Below are 25,961 nucleotides of genomic sequence, written 5' to 3' on the forward strand. Positions count from 1 at the left end.
TGCTGGGTAAAACTGACTTTTGGGGAGTACATTTTAACACATTCATGAAGCCACCACCTCAACCAGGGTAGAGAACAGTTCCATCGATCCACAGGAAATTGCTTTTTAACCTTTAAACTGCACTGTAAATGTTGCTGGCATGATGTTTCATGGGCTGATACCTGGCTCTCTGACAATGGGGTATCAGATAAGGAATATTCAAGGCCTGGTACATTTCTTAGAACATTAGGGGGGAAAAAATCCAGTAATTGAACCTCCTGATCATCAGTTGCCTTTGCACTCATTGTTCCTTCACCTGCAGCATCCTTTCTACAGATACCTGCATGGCTCCTCCCTCATCTCCTTCAGATCTTTGGTCAAATGTCACTTTCTCAGTGAGGCCTCTCCCGACCACCTGAGGTTAAACCATCTGTTTCTTTGGATTTCTCTTACTCTACTCCACTTGTTCCTTTCTCCCAAGCATGCATCACCTTCTATAAACTACATACTCTACTTTTTTGCTTTCCTTATTGTTGGTTCTCTGCTCCCTGATAGAATGTACGCCCCCAAAGAACAGAGACTCTTTTCTGATTTGTTCACTGATGTATCTCCAGCACTTAGAAAAGTGCCTAGCACATAATAGGGGCTCGATACATATTTGTTGAGTAAACCTGCTTAAAATAACAGGAACAAAATTAAACCCTCCTTATCTTTTGTCTGCGAAGACTAAATGTGTAGTTGTGTAAGAGGAAGCAGCCATCCTAGTGGATGCATAAAAGCCTAAGTTGGGCCACACCTGGAGTAACAGGAAGGCATAACCAATTTCATTTTTTTAGTTAACTCCTTCTCTACGAAGAAATACCAAGACTCATAAATTCTCTCTATCTTTGGCTCAATGAGTGCTGAAAATTTTTTCTTTTTCCTCCCCCACTTGGAACCAGAGTTTGGGTAATTAACAACTGTTTAAAACTCCTTCTGCCTGGGCAGAAAGTTTAAAAATTCATGGAGACAACATGGGCTGAGCTTCATCCATATATTGATGAGCACAGGCAGTGTGGGTGAGCCTTCAAACTCAAAGAGTGTGCCACTCAAGTTGCAGAGCTAAGAGATGCTTAACTTCCTGAAAAAAAGGTCAAACACGCATCTGCCGAGGGAACAGCTCCATTTCCACATAACAGATCCGCCGGGCCTTTCATCCTCTGAGCTCTGTTCCAGCCACAGCCACATGAAAGTGTGTGCTGTCTTTGATGAGTTCATATCCACTCACAGGGGCCCAGATCTCCTGTGAGAAGCAACACTCTGGTTCCCACAGGTGTGACACTGTGGATCCCCAGCCAAGAATTGGGGCTTTGGAGACAGGATTTGTAGGTTATTAGAACCCACCTGGGCAGGAGGCTTCCCCCTGGGGCTCAGGGATAAAGAATCTGCCTGCAATGTGGGTTCGATCCCTGGGTCAGGAAGATCCCCTGGAGGAGGTCGTGGCAACCCACTCCACTGTTCCTGCCTGGAGAATCCCATGGACAGAGGAGTCTGGCGGGCTACAGTCCATAAGGTTGCCAAGAGTCAGACACTGTGCTTCAGTCAGACACACCACCAAAGTGGCCAAGCACTGAAGTGACTGAGCACAAGCGTCCAGGAATGGGAGGAATTCCGAGACTGAGATTGACACATAAACACTTTTGATACTATGTATAACACAGATGACTATTGGGAACATATTGTACAGCTCAGAGAACTCTACTTAACTCTACTTGTAGCACTGCGTTGACCTGAATGAGAAGGAACTAAAAAAAGGAGGGGATATATGTATATGGACAGGTGATTCACTTTGCTGTATAGAAAAAACTAACACAACATTGTAAAGCAACTATACTCCAATAAAAATCAATTTAAAAAAAAAAAGAAATCACCCTCCGCACCTTGGCATATATCCAAATAGAGAAATGCCACAAAAAATGTTCATGTACGTGAATACTGACATTTAGCAAATAAGACTGGACACAGGCTTGGTATTATCTGACAGTCACATGGGCTTGTCTCTGATTTATCAAGACTTTCCTCTGAAGGTCATTGTCAAAAATACAAACAAGCTGAAATCTGGAGCTAAATGGTCATCTTTGGCCCCTCTCATTGCTGCCCATGGTGTGCCCTTCAAAGTAAATTAAGGAAATGTCTAGTGATGTTAACTTATTGTAAAATAAAGTAAAAACCACAAGTGGTTTGGAAGACATATTGCACGATATCATTTCTAGGCTTTTTCATTCTAAACTGGGTCCAGTTTTAAATACCCCATGCTGCCTTCCTAAGATGAAGACTAGATAACAAACAGACAGGGCCACACAGGGAACCCAACCATGACACCCAGGAACCTGTCCTGTCCTCTCCAGTCTCAACTCCAAGTGAATGGAGAAAACAGAGCGGGGAATGGTATGGATATCTCCTTGTGCTGATCATAGCTGTATCCCTGTCAGGGTCGGGCCCAGAGTCAGCTGTGTGATGCTAATTTGCACCAGCTTCAGGGAGTACCCTGTGTTGGCCTCTTGCATCACTTGGGAAAAAGCAGACAACACAGCTGCCAGCATGGCCAGAAGAGCACCTGAATCACTGTTGCCCAGCAAAAGGCAGGCAGGCTTCCAGGACTGCTGTGGCCCTGTTAGACAGCACTTCATTTCCAGTCTCCAGGCTGGGTGATCCGTGATGTTTGCAAGGCAGAGCAAGGGAGTAAGTGAGCCAGAATTCTGTGCCAAACCAGCCGACACGGAAGTATGAAAGTGAAAGTACAGTAAAGTCGCTCAGTCATGTCCGACTCTTCACGACCCCATGGACTGTAGCCTACCAGGCTCCTCTGTCCATGGGATTTTCCAGGCAAGAGTACTGGAGTGGGTGCCATTGCCTTCTCCAGAGGATCTTCCTGACCCAGGGATCGCACATGGTCTCCAGAATTGCAGACAGACACTTTACGTCTGAGCCGCCAGGGAAGCATAACGACCATGATAGTGGTGGTGCTGGTGGCGCTGGTGGTGGTGGCTGCCACTGACTGAGTCCCTGTGGGGAGCCAGGACTGCAGGTAGATGCCTGCAGATGGTGCTTAAGCCTCACAAGCACCCTGCCCAGGAAGTACAATCATCCCTATTTCACAGAAGAAGAAACTGAAGTCCAATGACAACAAGACATGTGTTCAGTTTATAAATGATCATTACAGACTGTCAGGCACTGCTCTAAGCACCTGTCCCTATGAACTCACGCATCCTTCCTTCAGCCTTATGAGGCAGGTGTGCTATTCTCACCCGTGCTGTACAGATGTGGACGCTGAAGCTCAGAGTTACACTGCTGACAAGGGGCAGGGCTGAGATTCACACCCAGGCAATGCAGCTCTGGTGGGCACCGTGGTAATCACTAGGCAGCACTGCCCCTTCACGGTATCAGGATCCAAACCCAGGTCTGTCTGGGATCTACTGATTTTTTATCACATCATGGTCCCTTGGGGTTCTGTGAGCCTGGAATCTGTCTTCCTGGGCACCTTCACCTTAGCTCAGTTACACAGATGCCCTTGGGGCTCCCCCTCCTCTCTGCCCTGCCTCCCACACAGTGGTGTCACACCCCTGTCTCCTCTGTTTGGCACGACCTTCCCTTTGCCTTCCTATGTCCTCCAGCTGGTTATTTCTGACTCAGCTCATCCCCTTCTCCTCTGAGGAGGCTTTCCTGACTATTCTCACCAACTGATGAGGACTAAGGCTCTGTGACCCTGCAGAGGCTGGCACACACCCATCACTGTGGGTGTGGGGTAGGGACCAAGTCTGGCGTTAGAGATGGTGCCAGGCAGCTCCAGGTACCCAGAGTGAAGGAGAGACGCCAGCATGGCCAAGGTCTGGGAACCAGCTGCCACATTCCCGTGCACTGGGTCAGAAAACTCATGGAGCTAAATAAGGAACCTTCCTAGAGACAAAGGAGACCTTTGGGAAGCTTGCTCAGGTCTGCAGCATACCTGAGGATACAAAAGAAGGGCTGACACGGAGGGAAACACCAGTCACTCGGAACATGTGGATGAAGGTATTCACAGGTGAGGAGGGAGACAGAGAAACAGAGACAGAAAGACATATATGTGTATACCTATAGCTGATTCACACTGTTGCACAGCAGAAACTAGCACAACATTGCAAAGCAATTATACTCCAATAATAGATTTTAAAAAAGGAGACACAGAGAGAGAGAGAGAGAAATAGAGAGACAAAGAGATACAGAGAGAGACAGAGACGGAGAGACAGGGAAAGACACAGACAGAGATTAAGACAGAAACAGTCCGGGAGACACAGAGAGGGCCCAGGCAGTAGCCACTGAGGCACTCATCACGGTCACTCAGCTCCCACAGCCTCCGCCCGAGCTTCCTCAGGGCAGACGGCCAGGCTGGCGGTGCTTTTGGTGGCCAGGTGCTGCTCTAATGAGGAATTTAGCAAGTTCACTCCGCAGAGCAAAGTCGTGCTATGAGGCATCTTCAATTTATGAGGTCCAAACCCAAACTCCTGATTTCCTGCCATCTCACCCACCCAATAAAGAATCTGCCTGCAATGCAGGTAGACCTGGGTTCAATCCCTGGGAAGATCCCCTGGAGAAGAAAATAGCAATGCAGCCCAGTAGTTTTGCCTGGAGAATCCCAGGGACAGAGGAGCCTAGCAGGGTACAGTCTCTGGGATCACAAAGTCAGACATGACTGAGCGACTAACACTTTCACTTTTCACCCCTACCCAAACTGTCCCTTTTCCATCTTCCTCATTTCAGCAGATACCCCATCCAGTGGTTTAAGCTAGAAATGTGGGGAGATGCTAGGATTCCTCCCTGTGGAGCCTCCCACATCCAGGCCACCACCAGCTCTTATCCCCAAGGAAGCCTCTGAATCCATCTACTTCTTTCAACTCCACCATCACCATCACCATCACCATCAGTGTGTGAGCTGCCCTCATCCCTCACCTGTACCAAACTGCCTTCCTGCACCAAACCAGAAGCTCTCCTCTGGCCTCCCTGTCTCCCCACCTGCTCCCCAGCTCTGACTCCTGCCCTCCTTTTTTTTTTTTTTTTTTAAATTTTATTTTTAAACTTTACATAATTGTATTAGTTTTGCCAAATATCAAAATGAATCCATCACAGGTATACATGTGCTCCCCATCCTGAACCCTCCTCCTTCCTCCCTCCCCATACCATCCCTCTGGGTCGTCCTAGTACACTAGCCCCAAGCATCCAGTATCGTGCCCTCCTTGTGGATGGCATTCAAGCTTCTTTCAAAGCTTGCAGGCCAACATCGTCTGGGACCTTCCCTCACTCAGTCTCTGCATCAAACCACCCACCTTCCTGTTTCCCAAACAAGCCAGCCTCCTTCCCCAGCACCATCCCCTGCCCTCAGGCCTTTGCACATGCTGTTCCCTTTGCCCATTCCCTCTGCCCAGAATGTTCTTCCCAGCTCGGCCTTGTCATCCAGCTCTCAAGTCCAATGCCACTGTCCCAGAGCTCTTCTCTGATCATTTCCTGTTCACCCTGGACCCCTAATCTCCTTCCACCCTCCTGCGGCATCTTCTTTATCTTGGGAATGGTTTTACTTCCTGCCAGACCAGACCCCCTCAGCCCTCTCCTGACACCTCACATAAGATTCAGATGCAAGACTGGCACCCTGAGAACTTGGTAATCCTCTGTCAAAGGACTCCAGGATCCCAGGACCCCAACGAGGGTGTGGGCGATATCCCAACAGAAACAACTATCTGGAGGGGCTGGACCTGGGAAGGTGGGGATGCCTGTGAAACCACACAGAACCACGCACCATGACACCCCTGCTCTCACGACTCTGTTGCCTGATGTGGAAGGCAGGTATGGACAAGGAAGAGACTTACCTGTGTGCATTCAAGTGGCCAGGCAAGTCCAGGTCACCAAGTCTTCAGCTGGTGTTTTTTGTTTGTTTTTTTTTTTAAATGACTCCACCAATATCACTATTAAAATACAAGATTCTCGGGCTTTTAGTGCCTACTTGCCAACTACTCATTTCACCCTCTCCAGGGAACACTTTTCTCCTAAATTAAAAATACTAGTAACCACTACGTGGCTGACTGCTTACTCAAGCACTGAGCTAATCTAATTATAAGCATTACTTCATTAATCCTCACATAACCCTGTAAAGCAAATACAACTCTTAGCCCCATTTTACAGGTAGGAAACCGAGGCTCAGGGATTTCAGGACTCGGCAGGACATCATGTACTAGATCAGTCTAGTCTATCTCCAGATGCAGCCCTTCAACCACGTGATACCCTGGTTTGCTGGCCCCCCTCCTCCCAATAATCCTGACATCAGTATCAATGGAGTGCTCCACGAGAGCCTGACACCTACCAGGCAGCACTCTGGCAGCCTCTGCAGTGTCCTTCACCTTCGGGAGCCTGAGTCCTGGCACTGGCTCAGAAAGTTCCAGGAACAGTGGGCTCAGCTGCAATTATGGTGACACTGTCCCTGCTCTCGCAGGCTAGAGAACCCGGCAGCCTCATGCTCGCATAAAGGAGCAGGTGAGGGCAACGCTAGCACAGACTTTCACTAAAAGAGGTGGGAGCTACCACCACGGACTCCCTGTGTGACCCGAACAATAAAAATGACAGTAATGGTAATAATAAGAATAATAGCAATTCACAGCAATAACATTAACAGTAATCACAGTAACAATAAAATACAACAGCAACAATATTATAAATATTGTTGTAATAAACAGTATTTATACAATGCTGTCTGTGTGTCGGGTACTGTTTTAAGCCCTATTTATATATTAAACCAATTAGTCCGAACGTGAATCTCGTTATTATCTATTTTTCACACAGAGGAAACTGAGGGCCAGAAGGGCACAATAAATTGCCCAGTAGTCAGCATGATTCAGTGTGGGGTCAGGATGTGGCCCCACACGTCATTCCGTCACTTCTCCACCCAAGAGTTTCTCTCATTTCTAAGAGGAGGAGCTCAGATCTGAAGAACTCAGATGCACATTTTCTGAAGAACTCAGATGCAAGACACAGAAAAGTGGTTTCTTTCTCTGCCTTCCCTTATCCTGATTTCTAACAATGCTTGTCAGCCTCCACTGATATTAGTAATATGGGCAAAATTCTTGCTACATGTCAGACACTCAGCTGAGCATTTACCTGCACCTTCACTGTGTCCCATACTCCTAGTAATCCTACAAGGAAGGTTCTAGTATCCTTATTTTAGAGCTGAAGCACCCGAGGCTCAGACAGGTTCAGTCACTCGCCTGAGGTCACACAGCAGAGAAGCTGAAGAAGTCTAACAAGGTTGGTCTGATCCCAGAGTCTAGGCCTTTAACCACGAGTTGTGTCTGATTGTTTCTCTTCCCTACTCCTCTCTCTTCAGGAGCAACTGAGCTGGGGAAGCGGCTGGCCTCAGCCAAGCAGCAGTAATGCCCCCGCAGGCCAGGCACTATGATACCCCAGGACTGATGACATGTGACAGGCAGGGGGACGCGCCCACGGGAAGCACAGCCTTCCTATCCTGGCATCAGATTTCCACCGAGACATCCCCGGGCAGCCGCCGTGACTCCTTCCAGAGCTCGGCCCTCTGGTTCTCTCCTGCTGGCACTGGCAGACCAGGGGAGGTTTCTGCACAGCGTGGATGGAGATGTTCATGGTGGGGCCTCCAGCCCCCACACAGAACAGTCATTTCCGCTGCGCTCGCTGGTCCAACTGCTGCTGGAATGCTGGACTCGCCTTCACGCCACCAGTGCTCTCTTTCCCTCCACTTACTTTTTTTTTTTAAATCACAAAAAGGTTTTCTCAAACTCTTTCCTGGGGGGGTTGAAACTGTCTGGAGACAGAGTCCTTCTCAGGAAAGGAGACCTTCACAGGCCTCAGAACATGGCATGAAAATAGCCCCCACGGCTCCCCTGCCCCCCAGTGCTTCAGCATCTTCTTCCTTGCAGAAGGGGGTTAGGGGTGGAGGAAAGAATCCAGTGATCCCACAGCCCCCCAGACCCCGCCCCAGGCAGGAGACATCCCATTTTACAGAAGAGTCAAGTGAGGAATCTTGGCTAGGAGTCAGGCTAGAACTCAGCCTTTCTCCCCTCTCTGGATCCTACCTCAAGTAGCTGAGATGGAGAAGGACCCCTGAGCTGCTGGAGGCAAAGGCATGAGACTGTGTGGGAGGCAAGCAGTGGAGATAACGTGAAAGGGCACCATGGTGGGAGAGGAAGCTGGAGCTTCAGCCTCCTGGGCGTGAAGGGTCTCAGAACCATGTGGAAGAGCTTGGACAAACAACAAGAAGCAGCTGCTGTGTTTAAGCAGGGCAGTGACGTGGTCACATTTGTGTTTAAAAAAAAAAAAAAATTCTGACACTATATGCTATGGAAATGGGATTTGGAGGAAACCTAATGGACACAGGGAGACCAGGAAGGAGGGTTTCACAGTGATCTATGAAGGAGATTGTTGTGCATGTCTGTCTATGAAGGAGACAGATGAAGAGAGTAGCAAAGCATCCCTTTCATTCACTCCCACGCCCATAACAAACCCTTCGCTCTGTTATGGGATTGTATGGAGGTGAATCTGATATAATCCCTGTCTTCAAACAGTTTATAACATTAGGGACATCGAAGAAACAATACGGGATGGAGTCACTCTGTTTCTTTGACTCACAAGTATCTTCTGAACACCTCCCATGGGCCAACCCTTTCCAGTTGGTGCTGGAGATGTAACAATGGAAAAAACCCCAAATCTCTGACCTCATGGGGGTCACATTCAAGTGTGTGTGGGGGGGGTGATTAGTCAGATTCTATTGATTCTTGCTTAGGAAACAACGCATGTATATTTGTCAGTGTCATTTGCCTTCCCCGATTTCAGTCAAAAACACACGGTAAATCACAGTTTTGCTGGAGGACAATAGAGTATCTACTGGATGCAGGAAAAGTTGAGCAGAAAGACAGATTTAGAAGAACTCTAAAAACATAATATCGAGGGTCATCTAGGATAAGGGTGAACATTCCCAAACAAAGCAACTTTTAGGGGTAACATGTATTGTGATGTTTCACGTGGTACTCTTTCAAACCTCAAAAAAGGTATACCATACTGTTTCTTATTAACTAGACAAGATAGAATAAAAATAGTAAGTTTTAAGCCAAAGGCCAAAATCAGAAAAGAAAAACCTTCATAACTTGAAACTTTATCACTGAAATAGTCCCTATGTGGAATAACCCTGAGACGACACCGTTAACACAACCGTGACACTACTCTATAACACAACCGTAGCTATTCTATTGATATGCATGGCATTGCTGCTACTCCTGCTTCTCCTCATACTCTGCAGATGCCCTGGAGGGTTTATGCAGCGTAACAGTTAAAAGCCTGGGTTCTGAAGTCAGAACAACCTGGGTTAATACCCCCGCCAGCTCTTCTATTTCCCAGCACTGTGACCTTGGGCCTGCCATTCATTTTTCTATCTCACTCCGCTCACCCAAAAACAGAGATAATAATTCTATCTCATCTAGAGGTCTGCTGTGAGAATGAAATGGGTTAATTTACATAAAGTGCTTTGAACGCAGCTTGGCACACAGCGAATGTGCAATAAATTGGTAGTTCAGCTGCAGGAAGATGTGGCTCTGGCATCCTTGGAAAGCAGGTAGGGTGGTGTGCAAGAAGGAGATGCAGAGTCTGTGAGCTTTGAGGAAGGGCCGTGGTAGGACTGGGTACAGGGCATCCTGTCGCAAACCTCTGCACGGTCCACCAGCTCGTTCACTGGAGCCACGTGTGTGCATGCTAAGTCGCTTCAGCTGTGTCCGATTCTGTGACCCTAGGGACTGTAGCCCACCAGGTTCCTCTATGTATGGGACTCTCCAGGCAAGAATACCGGAGTGAGTTGCCATTTCCTCCTCCAGAGGATCTTCCTAACCCAGGGATTGGACCCTCATCTCTCATGTCTCTTGCACTAGAAGGCGGGTTCTTTACCACTAGCACCACCTAGGAAGCCCCACTGAAGCCATAGCTTTCCTCAAAGGTTGTGTCACAAGAGCCTTGAAAGCACAGCTGCCCCTCTGCGCACCTAACTCTTGGATTGCTTGGTACCTTTCACTGTGGCGGGCCCCTTATTAGTAAATGGGGAGCTGCTGAGTTGCTGCAATCCCCTCAGACTCACTGAGCACACGAATTCACAGGACTGCCACCCATCACTATACAGACATGTACTCTTGGTCAACCAGCAGCAGCATCACCCAATCTACACTTCCTCTCAGCTCCAGTTATTTTCTACCACCTCTAAGCTTCTGCTTTTGCTTTTCCTTCTGCCTGTCTGCCCCTTCTCCCTCTTTCTCCAAGTTAGAATTTCTACTCAACACTGACACCCCATCTCAAACACACTTACTTCTGCGAAGTCACCCCAGTGAGCTCCCCCAGGAGTTTCTTACAGTGTAGTTGGCCAATCACCAACACAGAATGATTTGTGGTGCTTGCTGACCATAGGCCTCCTACTTTAGCGGGTGGGAGTCCAACCAGCTGCATTGTTACCAACCTCCCCAGCTGACTCCCAACACACACTAAGTCTACAGCCCAGAGAGCTGGCCTTGCACCACTGTCTCTTAGCAACTTCCCTGTCATCTGGGCTCCCCAAGTCCTTTTCATGTGACTTTGAGAGATACCTGCTCATATGCCAGTCGAACTGCTTACAGTACATCTCCTGTCACCAGACTGTGAGGTTCTTGAGGGCAGGGAACATGCCTGAATTATATTTAAACTCTCAGCACCTCCAGCAACCTTACCATGCCGGACTCCTCTTTTTCCTCACATTCCATGCATCACTGGGTTCCATAGCTCTACTTTTAAAATATTTTTTTTGCCACTTTTCACCTCTTCTACCCCAATAACCCTAGTCCAAACTACCACCATCTCTGCCCATGGACTACTGCAACAGTCCACTCTCTGATCCTTCCATTTTGATCCCTATCCCCTACAACTTCCTTTTCACACACCATTCAGAATAATTCCTTAAAAACAAAGCAAGCATTTACAAAACACATATTCAAGAAAGCACTGAAGGACTTCCCTGGTGGTCCAGGGGTTAACAATCCACCTTGCAATGCAAGGGATGCGGGTTCCACGCACTGCAACTACCGAAGCCCATCCACCACAGCTAGAGTCTGTGCATCACAGGGAAAGGTCCCGCGTGATGTAACAAAGATCCCAAGTGCTGCAACTAAGACCCGATGCAGTCAGATAAAGCAAGCACTGACATCAAGAAGATACAAAGAATTAAACTCAAAACTTTAGAGTAAAAAACACAAAAGCAACCAAAAATGGGTAAGAGACTTGAATAGATACTTGACCGAAAAGGACACAAAAAGGGAAAAAACATACATGAATGAAAAGATATTCAACATCGTTTGCCATTAGGGAAAGGCATATTAAAACCACAGTGAGATACCACTAAATGATCAGAATGGCTAAAATAAATACTGAAAATGCCAACTGCGGACAAGAACACAGAGCAATGGGAACTTTTATACACTGCTTAAGGAAATGCCAAAATGCTACAACCATGCTGGAAAATAGTTTGGCAGTTTCTTATAAAACTGAATGTAAATTTACCATCTGCCCCAGCAATCCAACTCCCAGATATTTATTTATCCTAGAGAAGCAAAAATGTATTTTCACACAAAAACCTGAACACAAATGTTTATAGCAGCTCTATTCCTAATTGCCAAAAGCTGGAAAGGAAACAAGTGTCCTTCAAGGGGTGAATGGATGGACAAACTGTGATATGTCTATTCAATGGAACACTAGTCAGCGATGAGAATGAACAAACTCTGGATATACCCAACAACATGAACGAATCATGAAGACCTTATGCTGAGGGAAAGAAGCCAGCCTCGGAGGGTTACATACTGTATGACTCCACTTAGCTGACATTCTCAAAAGGACAAAACGGTAGTGATGGAAAGTACAGCTGTAATTGCCAAATGTCAGAAGTGGGGTATTCATGGTTATAAAAGGAGAACAGGAAGGATGTTTCTGACAAAGAAACAGTTTGTATTTTCACTGAGGTGCTGGTAGTTCCATGAATCTATACATCTGTTAAAAGTCATAGAACTGTACACCAACACAAAGTCTACTTTACCATATAGCAATTAAAAAAAGTTAAAGCGAATGAAAGAAGTCAAATCATGTAACCTCCTGGTTCAAAATCTCCAACTTAGGGACTTCCCTGGTAATCCATTGGTTAAGAATCTGCCTGCCAATGCAGGGGACACGGGTTCACTCCCTGCTCCAGGAAGATTCCACATGCTGTGGAGCAACTAAGCCCGTGAGCCAGAACTACTGAGCCTGTGCTCTAGAGCCCACGCTCCACAACAGAAGTCCCAGCAATGAGAAGTCTGTGCACCGCAAACTAGAGAGTAACCCACGTTTGCTGCAACTAGAGGAAGCCACATGTAGCAACAAAGACCCAGCACAGCTGAAAATAGAGAAAAATAGTAAAACTTAAAAGAAAAAACCCTCCAACTTAGAACAGAATCCAAACTTCTCTCCACAGCCCATGAGTTCCACCAGTGCGGGTATTTCAGATACCTCTCGGGCCACATCTTCTCAAACTCTTGCTTCTGTGTCTCTCTGTCTACCCTGAGGCGCCCCTGCTGTTCCCTCTGCCTGAAATTCTTTCCCACAGATATTTCCAAAACTCACTTCCAAACTTCCTCCATGCCTCTGCTCAAATTGTCAACTTCTCAGAGAGACCTTCTTAAACTGAATTTTCTATAATGGCATTCCCCCCTGCCCTTATACTGTTTACATTTTAATTCATAGCATGATCACTAACTCACATCTGTATGCACTTTATATTTCCCACCAGAATATAAGATCCACGAGGCTAGGAATCTTGTCTGTACCATTCATCAATACATCCTCAGTACCTAGGGCTTTGCCTACCACAAGATGAGAGTTCCACAAATAATTGTTAAATGATCAGTGATTAAACCCAGGAGATGAACATTTAGTGATGAGATTCCTAATGCATTGAACTTGGCCGCATACTTTGACTTCTTTGCAGTATCCTTCAAATCACCTGTCCACTTGGCGCCTAAGTAAAGCAGCCTTAGTCCAGACTATTTAATTAAGCTATCAGTGTTTTAAAAATGAATTAACTCAACAACTCCCTACTAAGTGCAGCCTTCCAGTACTTGGTTAGGTACCTGGCTTGGGATGAGCTAGGATGGGGCAAGGCTGCAAGCACCCTCATTCTTAGAGTAATGCCACATGGGGTTTCCTCAGGGCTTCTAAAAAGCTATCTAGAAGTGCTACTAATATGTGCAAAGAAGTTGGAGGTGAGATTGAAGAAAGAAAAAATATACCACCTCTCCTCAACACCATTCCAAGGAGAAGGAATAAATTAGCACTTAAAGGACACCTACTCTATATGTTCCAGGCACTCTCTAAAAGTTCTATTTAATCCTCCATCCACCCTTCAAGGTGGACTCTATGGGCCCCATTTTCATACATGAAAAGAGCCAGGCACAGAGAGGTTAGGTAACATGCCCAGAGTCACACAGCTATAGGTAATGACTGGTGCTCTGAACTCAGGCCTGTGGAACATCAAACCCGATTCTTTTCCCACTCTGAATTTTAGAAGCAATATTCATGAGGGTGGACACTGTCCAGAGGAACCAAGCAGACATGCCAACCTCAAACAGGAAACGCCAGCCCGGACACCTAGATTCTTCACTAAAACTTCTCAAAGGTCGGCATCAGCAAATCTGCTAAAGCAAGATGCTGAGCACTTCCAGTAAAAGTGTACTGAGCATCTGCTCTGTCAATGGGCTCACGTTTAGTATCTCACTTAATTTTCATCATCATTTTAAATGGGTTACATGTATGAAGCATTAAGGGCTATTTATCCAAAAACAAAGGTACCAATCCTGCAAGCAAACAAGAACACCTGAGAATTCTCTACCCCCCACTTCATGCCAGTTAGAAATTTTGAACTTACCTCAAAAACAGAGCAGTGTGAAACTCAAACAACTGCATATAAATTTTTTTTATATGCTAGTTCTTTTAGTCTTGGTCAGGGTTTTACCCACTAGTTAGCACAGGAATTATTGTTCAGTGTTGCATACACAGAAACCAGGCAAAATGCAATTTGAGGGGCAATGAAAATATCTTCAAGGGTATTTTGGCTATGAATGATTTCTACCCCCATACTATGGCTCTGGAATCTAAATATCAGTAAGACAAAACTCTTCTCTACCTCCTGGAATCCTCTTGTTTACTCCTGCCTGGTTAATAATCGAGAGATCATAGATCGAGAAAGGCAGAGAGAGGCTACTAAGTGCTACTCTTTGCCAGGGCAGCAACGCCTGACGGTTACCAGCCGTTTCTGATGACGCTGGCAAGGAGAGGAGTTTCCTGCCCACTGGACCACTGCCATCCTCAGGCCACTCTTCCTCCATTTACCTGCTACCCACTCCCTTCCACATCCACCCCCGGCTGCTAGCTTTGCTTTCTAGCCCTGCAGAATATTTATAACCCCTCTTTCCTATGATGATCATTAGCGTATTCAAAGCCTGGTATTAGGATGATTCTTTCTTAACGTTATAGTGATCAAGAAAAGAGTCACATATCTGCATTGCGCTTTTAAATAACTAAGTGATGGTTTTTACTTCTGGGTGTTCATCTCTGCACATCCAAGACACTGACACCCACCTCCCCACGAGGCGGCTCCACTGATCAGGTTCTACATTTTGGGAGCTGTGCCCTGGAAATATGCAGCTTAGTTAGGAAGACAAAGAACAGAGATCACATGTCATGTGGCCAGTGTTCTTACAATGTACAAATTAGGTGCTGGCCACATGTAGAGGGTGAGGGTTGCAGCTGCCTCCCCACCAGGAAAGCTTGCTGACCCATGAACTAGACTCTCCCGAAACACAGCTTGCATCCTGAGTCTCTCTGGGGAAACTGACCAGGTCTCAAGCTTTGTTTACTTACTACCCCATCCATGTCTCAGACCTGCCTCAATGTCAAGCCCACAGGAGGTGCTCATTTAGCCTTCCTCCACTCTCTGGCACTTCAAAGGGGCCTGGAGATAAGGATAATTCAGTTGAAATGATCCCAAAGTTCTCAATGAAGGTTTAAAAATACTCTTTAATAATAATATCACTTCACACACCTAAGGTAAGGCGTCTTGGTCTCCATCTCTACCATGTATCAACTCACTGAGTGATATAAAACAGGTAACGTAACTTCTCTAGACCTTCATTTTCCCAGATATAAACTGAGGGGCCTGATCCAATGGACTGTAGGGTCCTCTCCAGATCCAGGGACCATCTGCTGTCCCAGACAGTAAAGTGGATAATCCACAATAATCTGACTGAACTGGCTGATCTGAAAAATCACTGTGTAATTTCCAAAAGAATGGAGAGCATGCAAAGAGCCAGAGGTAGACAAAGATTCCAGCTCCAGTTCTTTTGTTACTCTACCATGAACCACCACCCCAGCACAGGTTCAAATGCCAGTGTCAACATTCACTGAGTGATGATATTGGGTAAATCACTGAACTCCTTCAGCCTTGATTTTCACATCTTTAGATTGCTTATTCTACCTCCTCCCAGGCCCACTGGGAGGGTGACGCGTTAAAATGTGTGTAAAGCCCCCTGCACCCAGAGGACACATGCTACGTTTCCCTTTGTGCAAACATCCTTCACCTCAGCAGTCATCCACTTAATCAACAGACTCAGATCCTGAGGCTTTTCATGATCCAGAGCATAGACAGCCAGAGAGGAAGGGCTCTAAAAGTCAATTAGTTCAACTCCCTCCCACCTCTGTGACTGACACATGAAGAAACTCAGACTCAGAGAGGTGCAAGGACCTGCCCAAGGACCTACGTGTTCTTCAGCAATAAAGCCCGGCCCAGAACACGGGGTGGTAGACGCCAAGGGTCACACAAGACACAGACAGAAACCTCTGCAGGCTCTGCTCTCCTTAAAGAAAATAGGGACACTCCAAATAAAACCAAATTCTAAAAGCAACGGTATTTTTTATTTACAAATTTTGGCAAGGGCTGCAGAAGAGATGTAGAGTCACAGTCTGTCTATGAAATGCAAAGTTTCCCTGAATTCCCTGTGAGATGAAGGGCAGAGTTTCTTGCTAACAGCCCTTCCCAGTTACTCCAGTCCCCTTTCCCCTCCCCATTTTGACTTTTTTCACTTTGTACACCTTGAGGGAGACATGCTGCACTAGGTTCCCATCTGAGCAAGGTGAGAAGTCTCAAGTCCAGGCAATAACGCACGCCCTCTGAAACACAAACGGCACAATCCCCCAACTGTGCTGTCATAATACAAAGAGAATCCTCCTGCTCCCGGAGAGCTCCAGCACGGGACATTAAGAACATGACCCAGTCCACAAAGGCACACCCAAGGGCCAGCGATCCAAAGGTCCCCCTGAAAGACACAATCAAAAATCCCTGAGGCCATTTAGGTACTCCTGGAAACCTCAGCCCAGAGTCCATCAAGGGCACTCAACTGAGCACTGAAGAGGGAGCCCCAATAAGACAAGGAGGGGCGTGGGTGACAGCTGGCTCTGGGGAGATACTGCTAACCTGATGAGCCCCCTCCTGCCTCAGATTAACAGAGAGAAGCATCTCTCTTCCAGAAGCACTGGGCAGAAAGCTACACCAAGAGCAGGCTTGTGAACAGTGTCTTGTCAGCACACTCCCCACCAAGCGGCCCCCTAATCCAAGCCTCACATGGTGTTCTTGAGCAAATAAACACAGAGAGGGAGACCGTCCTGGCCTAGCTCACACCACATGTGGGGGCAGTTCTGCATGGAGCCTGTGCCAACCTGCCTTCTAGAGCTGTTCCCTCCCGCTGCCCCCAAGGCTCTTCTCCTCCAGGCCCATTCTTCCTTCCAAAACCGGGGGCTCACCTCCTGGTTCTGAGGATCCTGCCAGGTTGAACAATGCTCAGAAGCAGGTGACCATTTAGCAGTTCATCCAGTGGGACCTCTGCAGGCCAGAGCAGCTGGAGCTGTGCCCGTGCCCAGGGGCAAGGAGAGATTGCCCTGTATAACTTTGAAAGGGCTCTCTCTTCCCTAAACACTTCTGATCACCCTCCTCCCCCTCCGTAGTACTATGGAGACATGTGCTCTGCTTGGGAGGAGGTAGGGAGGAAGGTGCAGCTATTTACTGGAAGAAGGGCAACAGCCAGCTGAGCCATGCTCCACGCTCACAACCAGCAGAAGCGGACTGGGAGAAAAATAGCTCTGTGTGCTGCCACAGAATTATTAACCCTTGGGCTCCAGCTTTGCTCCTCACACAGCTGAAGCAAGAGAAACAATACACTTAACCAATGGAGTGCCAGCCAAAGACATTACATCACCAGTCAGCACTACCATTGGCTAATAATTCCTAGAAGGCATTATCTACTTCTAGGTGCTTAACCCTTTCGTGAACATCACAGCAAAGACTCAAGCATTTGGTCCAAGCCTATGGGTCCTGGACATGCTTTTACCAGGATGATCTGGGGTGCTTTCTAAACATACAGATTGCTAGGTTCCATCCCAAATCATCCAAATCAGATTCTTGAGAAGTATGTGATGGTTTAGTGGCTAAGTCAGGTCCGACTCTTGCGACCTCATGGACTGAAGCCCACCTGTCTCCTCTGTCTAGAGGGTTATAGTCCACGGGATTTCTCAGGCAAGAATACTGGAGTGGGTTGCCACTTCCTTCTCCAGGGGATCTTCCTGACCCAGGGACCAAACCCTGGCCTCCCACATTGCAGGCAGATTCTTTACCATCTGAGCTGGCAGGGAAGCCCGCATGGATTTCTGTGTCTTAAACAGTGTTCAGAGTGCGGAAACCACTGGCCTATTCAGAAACGCTTCCTCTCTGAAGGAATGAGATGAGATTTTTCTGATCATTTGTTACATGCCCAATGCATTACTATATCATCTCACTTATTTCCTGCGCTGAGCAGTGATGTGACTGGCTCCATTTCATAGGTATAAAAAGAGAGACTAAGTCATTTGCTCAGAGACAGAGCCCGGCTTTGAAAGTCAGACTGTTTGTACCCTATCTTACTCCTCTTTTGAAACTTCCAAAATCAAATCAAGCTATTTGCCTACTCATTGACTCCAGGGTTATAGAAACAATAGACCTCCTGGATAAGCTGGAAAATGCCAGTAACATGTGACGCATGAAGAACTAGGGAGTGAAGAGAAAGGGAATTCCCATACCAGGTGTTCAGGGATCATGAACCTTCCAGAGAACCCTTCTCTTTCTTAGGCTCAGTTCTTCTGCTTCTGCTACAAATCTCTGCTTAGCTGTCACTTTCTCTGGGAAGCCTCCTCCTACCTCCAAATCTGGGAGAGATGCCCCTGGTCCAGGCTCCTATGTCCTCTGCATCAGTGGCCTCACTGCTTGCTTACCAGGTAAATTCCACAAGATTAATTACAGCCATTTGTACCTTCACCAACATAGACCCAGCACAGTACCTGCCACATGTGAGCACTCAGTCTTGACTGTGGAAAGAGGGGAGGGAGGGAGGGGTGGAGAGAAGGAAAGAGGGAGGGAGGGAGGGAGGGAGGTAGGGAAGGTCCTTACTCAAATTCTAAACAGCATCACCCTGATGCGGGAAAGGCAAAGGACTGGAAGCCAGGGGAACCACAGGTACAAAACTGTCTGACCTTGGGCAAGCCCATTCTCAGGGGGCCTTGGTTTCCCCATCTGAAAATAAGAACAGAAGCTATAAGAATTACATAACTACCTACAAGAACTTCCTTGTAGGTAGTTATGAGGATCAACTTAAAGAATGATAGGAGTTTGGATGCACTCCTCTGCACTTTCTCCCTCGATCTCATCCATATTATCAGCTGGCATCAAAGTGCTGACACCCCTCTTAATAGCCGGAGGTCCCCCTCGTCCCTGTGTGGGTGTCTTGGACATCTCCAAGACAGCATTTACATTTTCTCCCCCTGATCTTCACCACCACTCTTTGACTGGTGCTCCTATCTATTGATCTTTTATTTTTTTGGTAATTGAGATGAAATTTATATAACATAAAATTAACCATTTTAAAGTATACATTTCAGTAGCATTTAGTATACTCATAGTATAGTTCAAACACAACTTCCATCCAGTTCCAAAATATTTTCACCATCCAAAAAGGAAACCACTTAGCAGTCACGCCCTGTCTACCTTTCTTCCCCTCTCCACACAAAACTCTGGCCAACACCAATCTGCCTTCTGCCTCTATGGATTAGGCTACTTGGACTATTTCATATAAGTGGAATCATATAATATGTGACTTTTTGTGTCTGGCTTCTTAAACTTAACATGTTTCCAAGGTTCATTCACATGGTAGCAAGTATCAGTGCATACTCAATCACTAAGTCATGTCTGACTCTTTATGACCTCATGGACTATAGCCCTCCAGGCTCCTCTGTCCGTGGACTTTTTCAGGCAAGAATACCGGAGTGGGTTGCCATTTCCTCCTCCAGGGGATCTTCCTGACTCGGGGATGGAACCAGAATCTCTTGTATCTCCTGCACTGGCAGGCGGATTCTTTACCACTATGCCATCTGGGAAGCCCAGCATGTATCAGGACATCCTTCCTTTTTATGGCTGAGTAAGATTTCATTGTAAGTACATACCACATTTTTGTTCATCCATTCCCCTGTTTATGGACAGCTGGCATCCAATCTTGAGCCATAAACCTCGGGGGGGGGGGGGGTCACCCTTGATCCTTCCATTTCCCATAATCCTGACATCGAATGTATCAGCAAGTCTTGTCCATTTAACACCCCCAATACAGCTCCTTCTGCTTTTCCAGTATCACTGCTCCCCTGCAGCCAGGACACCAACACCTCTCTCACCAAACTCCTCATTTGTGCCAAGATCCCATTCTTCTTCCTAGTCCTTTTTTTTACCCGCGAGCTGCATAAACCACATCATCCATTCACTTCAGCAATATTTACTGGGCACTTTTCTTTATGGAGTTTGTCTCCAAGAGGCATGACAGACAACAAGCAATTATGTAACACCAGGTTGTTACTAGGTCATTAAGATCCTTCACTGAGTTTTCATTGCACCTTGAGTAAAATCCAAGCTCAGCATGGCCTTCCATGGCCCCATCTATTTCTCCAAACTCATCTCAGGCTGCTCTCCAGTCATGCTGGATTCCATTCCTCCACCTCAAGGTCCTTGAACAAGTTGTTCTCTCTGCCTCTTGACCTTGGCATTGCTGGACCTTCCGCATCCCTCAGATCTCAGTGTAAATATCACTTCTTGGTGATACTACTCCTCTAAGTGGATCTACCCTTCATTAACTTCACTCATGCAAGAAATATGTGCTGAACACTGTGCTGGGATAAAGTGAGGTATGACCTCCTGGAGCCCTCAGTGTAGCAAGGAGGACCAATTACAGGGAAGTAAATACAATGAATCAGCAAGTGTGGTGAAGGGGGCATAAAAGGGAGGATATCTGCTTTATACCGGATGATCCAAAAGGCCTCTCTGAGGAGGTTATATTGAAACTGAATGGTGAGAAAGACTCCAGCGGGAAGATGGCCTATTACTTTCCATCACACCCTGGCTATGTATTGCAACAGTCCATTCTTCAGTATTTGCTTTGAAGGAATCAAAGCATTTAATGTCAGTCTCTGCCTCCCCTAATAGACTAAACTGTATTCCCAGCACCGAGGACAGTACCAACCATTTAGGAGGTATTCAGTGCACATTGATGAATTAATTACTGATCAATTAGTTAATCAATTCACCAATGAAATCATTCCACAGACTGAAACAAGTTCTGTGTTTTTTGCTGTGGTCATTACTTTATAGCAGAAGGACACCTACTCTGTTGGGTTTTAGAAAACAATGGGCTGACTGTAAAATGAGAATGCATATGCATAAGAGACACTGGATAGTAGTCATTGTAGTCATTATCAGGAAAGATTCTTTCCTTGTGGAAGCTGATCGACTCAATTCAAACTCCAAAATCCATTTTCAAGTGCAGTCAAGAGTTTAAAGGTGAGAGAAAGAAATGCTTCTGTTCTTCACCAGGCACAGCGCAAAGCACCTTCTCTCTGGTATCTCGGCCACTTCCCAAGCCCACCCTGGGAAGCAGCTGCCCAGGCACAGCTCTCAGCAACCCCCTCTAAGAAGAGGGCACCTCTCACTCCCCATGCCGGTTTCTGGGAGTGCTGGCTGCACACAGCTCACAGTTGAGCTCCTCTTCAGGAACCATCCTGCTGAAGGGACACCCAAAGTTATGCCCCCTTCCCTGGAGGCAGTCTGCCCCCACTAATTGATCAACATGGGGTTTCAAAGGCCTGGCCCCCAGCCTCAGATCACCTGAGGCCTCTCTTGCTTTCCATCATTGACCAACTTCTCCCTCTGCCCCCATCCTGATTTCCTCACCATCCATCCCTTGGAGAGTGAGACCATTCCCCAAGAATCCACTTACACCCAATTCTCAGAGCCTCTGAGTCTCTTCCCTTAGAATCCAACCTATGACAGGTGGGGATGATGACTTCTTTTTTAAATAAGAAAACTGAGATTCAGAAAGGTTAATAATGTCCCCAAGGCACATGGCTAAAGTGACTTTCTGGTGTGACTCCCTGTCAAGACTTTTCTCTTCACCACAGCCTCTAATAGCTGAGGCTGTGTCTCCATGAGACAGAAAGAGCCCATAGAGAGAAAACCAGAAGATCAGAAACGACTGGCAGAGGTTCCCTTCACTATCCTCCAGGGGGCACCCCTGACAACAAGGTCCAGGTCAAAACCTCCAGAAACAATATGAAAATGACCTGTAGGTTGCAGAGGAAAGCATCACATGAGCAACGTCTCCATGCCTGAATGATCCATGCCTGGAAGCCAGGGAGCAGGGCTCTGGGGCAGACACTTCTGCCTTTAGGGGCCAGAATATTTACAACCACATCCAAAATATTAACTGCAACTTACCAGCTTTCTATTGCTCGAATCTCTATCCATTTCCATAGAGCTGCCAGAATTCTTCCACTGCCCTCCTTGATCACAGGACAAAAATCTATAGAGTCTAAGACTGCATTTTAAGGTCTGTGCATGTTTTAGCTCCTGCCATGTTGACAGCTCATTTCCTCCCCACAAAAGCCCCAGTCCTATTTGATTAGCTGACATAGGATTAACTGATGGTCTAAGTTAGGATACTGGACTTTTTCATCTTTGCACAGGAACATCTCTGGAATTCCTGCTATCCTATCACACACACACACACACACACGCATACAGACCCCCTACCCCAGTCTTGGTATCCAATCACACACACACACACACACCCCAGTCTGCTATCCCATCACACACACACACCCAGCCCACACAGCTTTCACCCTGGCAAACCCTCCTACTCCTCTAGTCCCCATTCAATAGTCACCTCCTCTTGAAAGCCTTCCTGGCTTGCTCATGGTCCTCCTCTCCAGGTAACATCCCCTGTACAACACTGCATTATAACTGTTTCTCCTGTTCTCCTTCTTAGTCCCAGGGACTCCTCCAACACCCTTCTTCCTGACTCTAGGGTTTAGCACATTGTCTGGCACACAATAGGAACCCGATAAACGCAGAATAAATACACGAGGCGCTCCATAAAGCACTAATTTCTCTGTCCTAGCTTGGCCATGGAACCACTCTGAGTTTTTTTTTTTTTTTCCCCCTCTCTGAGCTCCAAGAGACCTAGAAATAAGAAATGGCATGATGAATCTGACCCCTGGCTCCGGGGGCAACAGGTCAGGAGGCGTCTGCAGATCTAGGCAGAGCAGACGTCCGGCCTCTGCGGTCGCCAGTTCCCCGCAAGCTCTTCCCCGGGCCCCGTCGCTGGGTGGAGATTCTCTTCGAAGCCACTATCCGAAGCCCCTCTGGCTCCCCGGCCCCTCAGGCGTGCCCCGCACGCACACCTGTCCGTCCCAGGGTCGGCCCGGCGAGCTGGCAGCAGCACTCGAGGAGGCAGCTTGCCGCGCCGGCTCCTCCGCCCACTGTCGGGCCCCTCCGCGCTCCCGCATCCCGCAGGCACAGAGCCGGAGCGCCTGGGAACGCAGCCTGGCGCCGGGACGCCACCAGCAGCCTCGGCGGGAGGTGGCGGGGACTCCCTGTTACCAGAAACCTCACAAAGTCTTAACTTCGCTGCGGGTTCTGCTTACCTTGCGAGCCGCCAGGAACCCGGAGCCGGGGGTGTGCCTTGGCCGCGGCGCCCGCCTGCAGATCCACTGGGGTCCCGGAGCTCAGCCTCCGCACCCCGTGGCGCGCGAGCGTCTCCCCTCGCCGCGGGGCCCCATTGGCTCGGGCAGCCAGGCCCCGCCCACGGGAGGCTCCGCCCACTGGAGGCCCCGCCCCTCGCGCCCCTCGCGCCCCTTTTGCCTCCCGGCTACCCGGCTCTCGGCCCCTTCAAGTGGTGAGGTGCTTCTAGACTCAGCTCTCACCAAGCTCAGGCAACCGAGAAAGGTAATAATTCTCCATCCCAAGAGCGTCTAGACGCCCCTCGGGGAGTGTGAAGAGTGCAGAGTCCCTGGAAACCAGCTTTGAGAAAGTCACCTGACCCTCCCTGGCCTTTGGGAGACTCCAGAAATCCCACAGCAGATGTCTCAGGCCCTGTGCTAGGCACTTAGAGCCAGGCGTGCCTCGGGGAACCACACAAAGTTTGTCACCCTCACGGATTTTGCACGAGGTGGGGGTCGGGGCGGGCAGGCTATAAGCAGATAAACAAATAAAAAGGTAATGCCAGATTGTTGTGAGCATTATCGGTGGGGTGATTTCAATAAGAAAGGGGGCCGGGGACGCTATAAATGGGGTGGTCTTGAAGGCCACTTTGAACAAGGAGATGAAGAATAAAAGCCGTTCCAGGGCTGGAGGGGCAGCATTGCTGACAGGGAGCAGCAGATGTACCTTGGTTCTGAGGCTGGAGCTGTAGTCTAGGATAGCCCAGTGCAGTGAGCAGGGGGAAAGAGGGTTAAGTCACCCAGAGCTCACAAAAGTGTGAGGCAGTGTTAGGGGCTCCAGCTTTGCTGTAAGCACGGAAATAAATGAGAGAAGGGTTTTGAGTGGGACTGCTGCTGCTGCTAAGTCGCTTCAGTCGTGTCCGACTCTGTGCGACCCCAGAGACAGCAGCCCACCCGGCTCCACCTTCTCCGGGACTCTCCAGGCAAGAACATTGGAGTGGGTTGCCATTTCCTTCTCCAATGCATGAAAGCAAAAAGTGAAAGTGAAGTCGCTCAGTCGTGTCCGACTCCTAGCGACCCCATGGACCGCAGCCCACCAGGCTCCTCTGTCCATGGGATTTTCCAGGCAAGAGTACTGGAGTGGGGTGCCATATGACCCCTTTTAAAAGACCACTCTGGCTTTTTGTGTGGAGAATGGATTTTCGAAGGGAAAGAACGGAAGCAGGAGACCAAGGAGATGTCTTAGTCTTACCCTGCTTGTGCTGTTGTAACAGTATACTGTAAACTGGCTGGCTTAAACAAAGAAATTTATTTTCTCAGTTCCGGAAGCTAGAGGTCCAAGATCAAGGTGCTCTCAGGATGGGTTTCTGGTGAGAGTTCTCTTCCTGGCTTATAGACTGTTGCCTTCTACCTGAGACCTCACATGGTGGGGAAAGAAAGACCAAGCATGCTGATGTCTCTGCTTCTGAGGGCACTAATCTCCCGTCATCTCATCTAAACCTAAAATCTGAAACACCTCATCGCCAAATACCATCACATTGTGGGTCAGGAACACCACATATGACTGACAGGGGTGGGGAGTACATAATTCGGTACATAATAGCAGAAGGTTGTTACAGAAATCAAGGCAAGAGATGATAGGGGCTTAGACCAATGTGGTTACAACAGAGATGGGGAGAGTGAACTGACTGAAATATATTTTGAGAATATCATGGAAAGGCTTAATGATGGATTGGATTTAGGAGATGAGAAAAACGAATGAATGAAGAATGACTCCTCGGTATTTATCTTGAACTACCCACGGGGTAATGGTGCCATTGCCAACATGGGGAAGAATATGGAGGAACAGGTTGGAAGCAGAGGGAAATAAAGGAAGGCTCCATTGTTGGCATTTGAGCAACCTATTAGATAGCCTATAACAGTGCCGGGCTCTCTTCAAATTATTCCATATGTGTTAACAATTGTCTATATAATTCCCATGATAACCATATGGTAGAAAAGTACTCTCACTGTCCCCGTATTCCAGATGAGGAAATGAAGGCACTGCCCAAGGTGGGTGACTGGATACACAAGTCTAGAGCACAAGTAAGGGTCTGAGACTGGAAATATGCATTGGAGGATGCCCTGACCTGGGCTGTATGAGACCACCAAGAGAGAGCGTGCAGTATGAGAAGAGAGGAGAGCCAAGCCCTTGCAAGGTTCTCTTCCAACATCTTCCACTTATTGTGTGACCTCTACTAAGTGACCTTAGTCAATAAGAAGTGACCCAACTTTAGTAACTAAGGGGAAATAAGATTTGCTCAGGGATTGCACACTCTGATATGAACATGGACAGGCAGTAACGTAGCAAGTGAAGTTGGCAGGGGGGATGAAACAGAGAAGGGTGGTTGGTGTGTCACACTCGGGTGTGCCCACCTGTCTAAGTGAGCCATCATTATTCCACACCAGCTGATTTTTGCCATATGGAACATGGACCCTGAGTTGCCAAATGATCTGACTTTTATTAAAGGGCTAGGAATTCAGATTATGTTAAATCTCCAGATTTATTAATTTGGCAATTAATTTTAGTCACTACTGTTGGGCAAAATCAAACTTATGTATGGACAGGATTTGCTTATTTGGCTACTACTTTCCACTTCTGGATTAGATAATATCTCAGGTCCTTTCAAGAAACTTCCTGAATACTTTCTGTCTAGATACCAGACACAGATGTTGGTAATAGTTGGACGTTAAGAGGACCAAGGAAATCCCAACTCGGAAGCACAGCATAGTCTTTGATGACATTGGCCAGTCTCTGCCTTGACCCA

At 47.5% G+C, this 25,961-nt stretch overlaps 1 protein-coding gene across 3 annotated transcripts in view; it reads right to left on the reverse strand.

Moving 5' to 3' along the window:
- The window catches only part of SYN3 (synapsin III), a 496,131-nt gene extending 472,722 nt beyond the window's left edge, over positions 1-23,409 (reverse strand). For all 3 annotated transcript variants that reach the window (XM_086401179.1, XM_086401180.1, XM_086401182.1), the window contains exon 1: positions 23,140-23,409. The gene's annotated coding sequence lies outside the window, so the exon portion shown is untranslated. The remainder of the gene's footprint in view (positions 1-23,139) is intronic.
- Between the last annotated feature and the right edge of the window lie 2,552 nt (positions 23,410-25,961).

This window comes from Bos grunniens, chromosome 5, assembly GCF_055505025.1.
Source record: "Bos grunniens cultivar Pamir isolate PY7600 chromosome 5, Bosgru_T2T1.0, whole genome shotgun sequence".
In the NCBI taxonomy this organism is placed as follows: domain Eukaryota; kingdom Metazoa; phylum Chordata; class Mammalia; order Artiodactyla; family Bovidae; genus Bos; species Bos grunniens.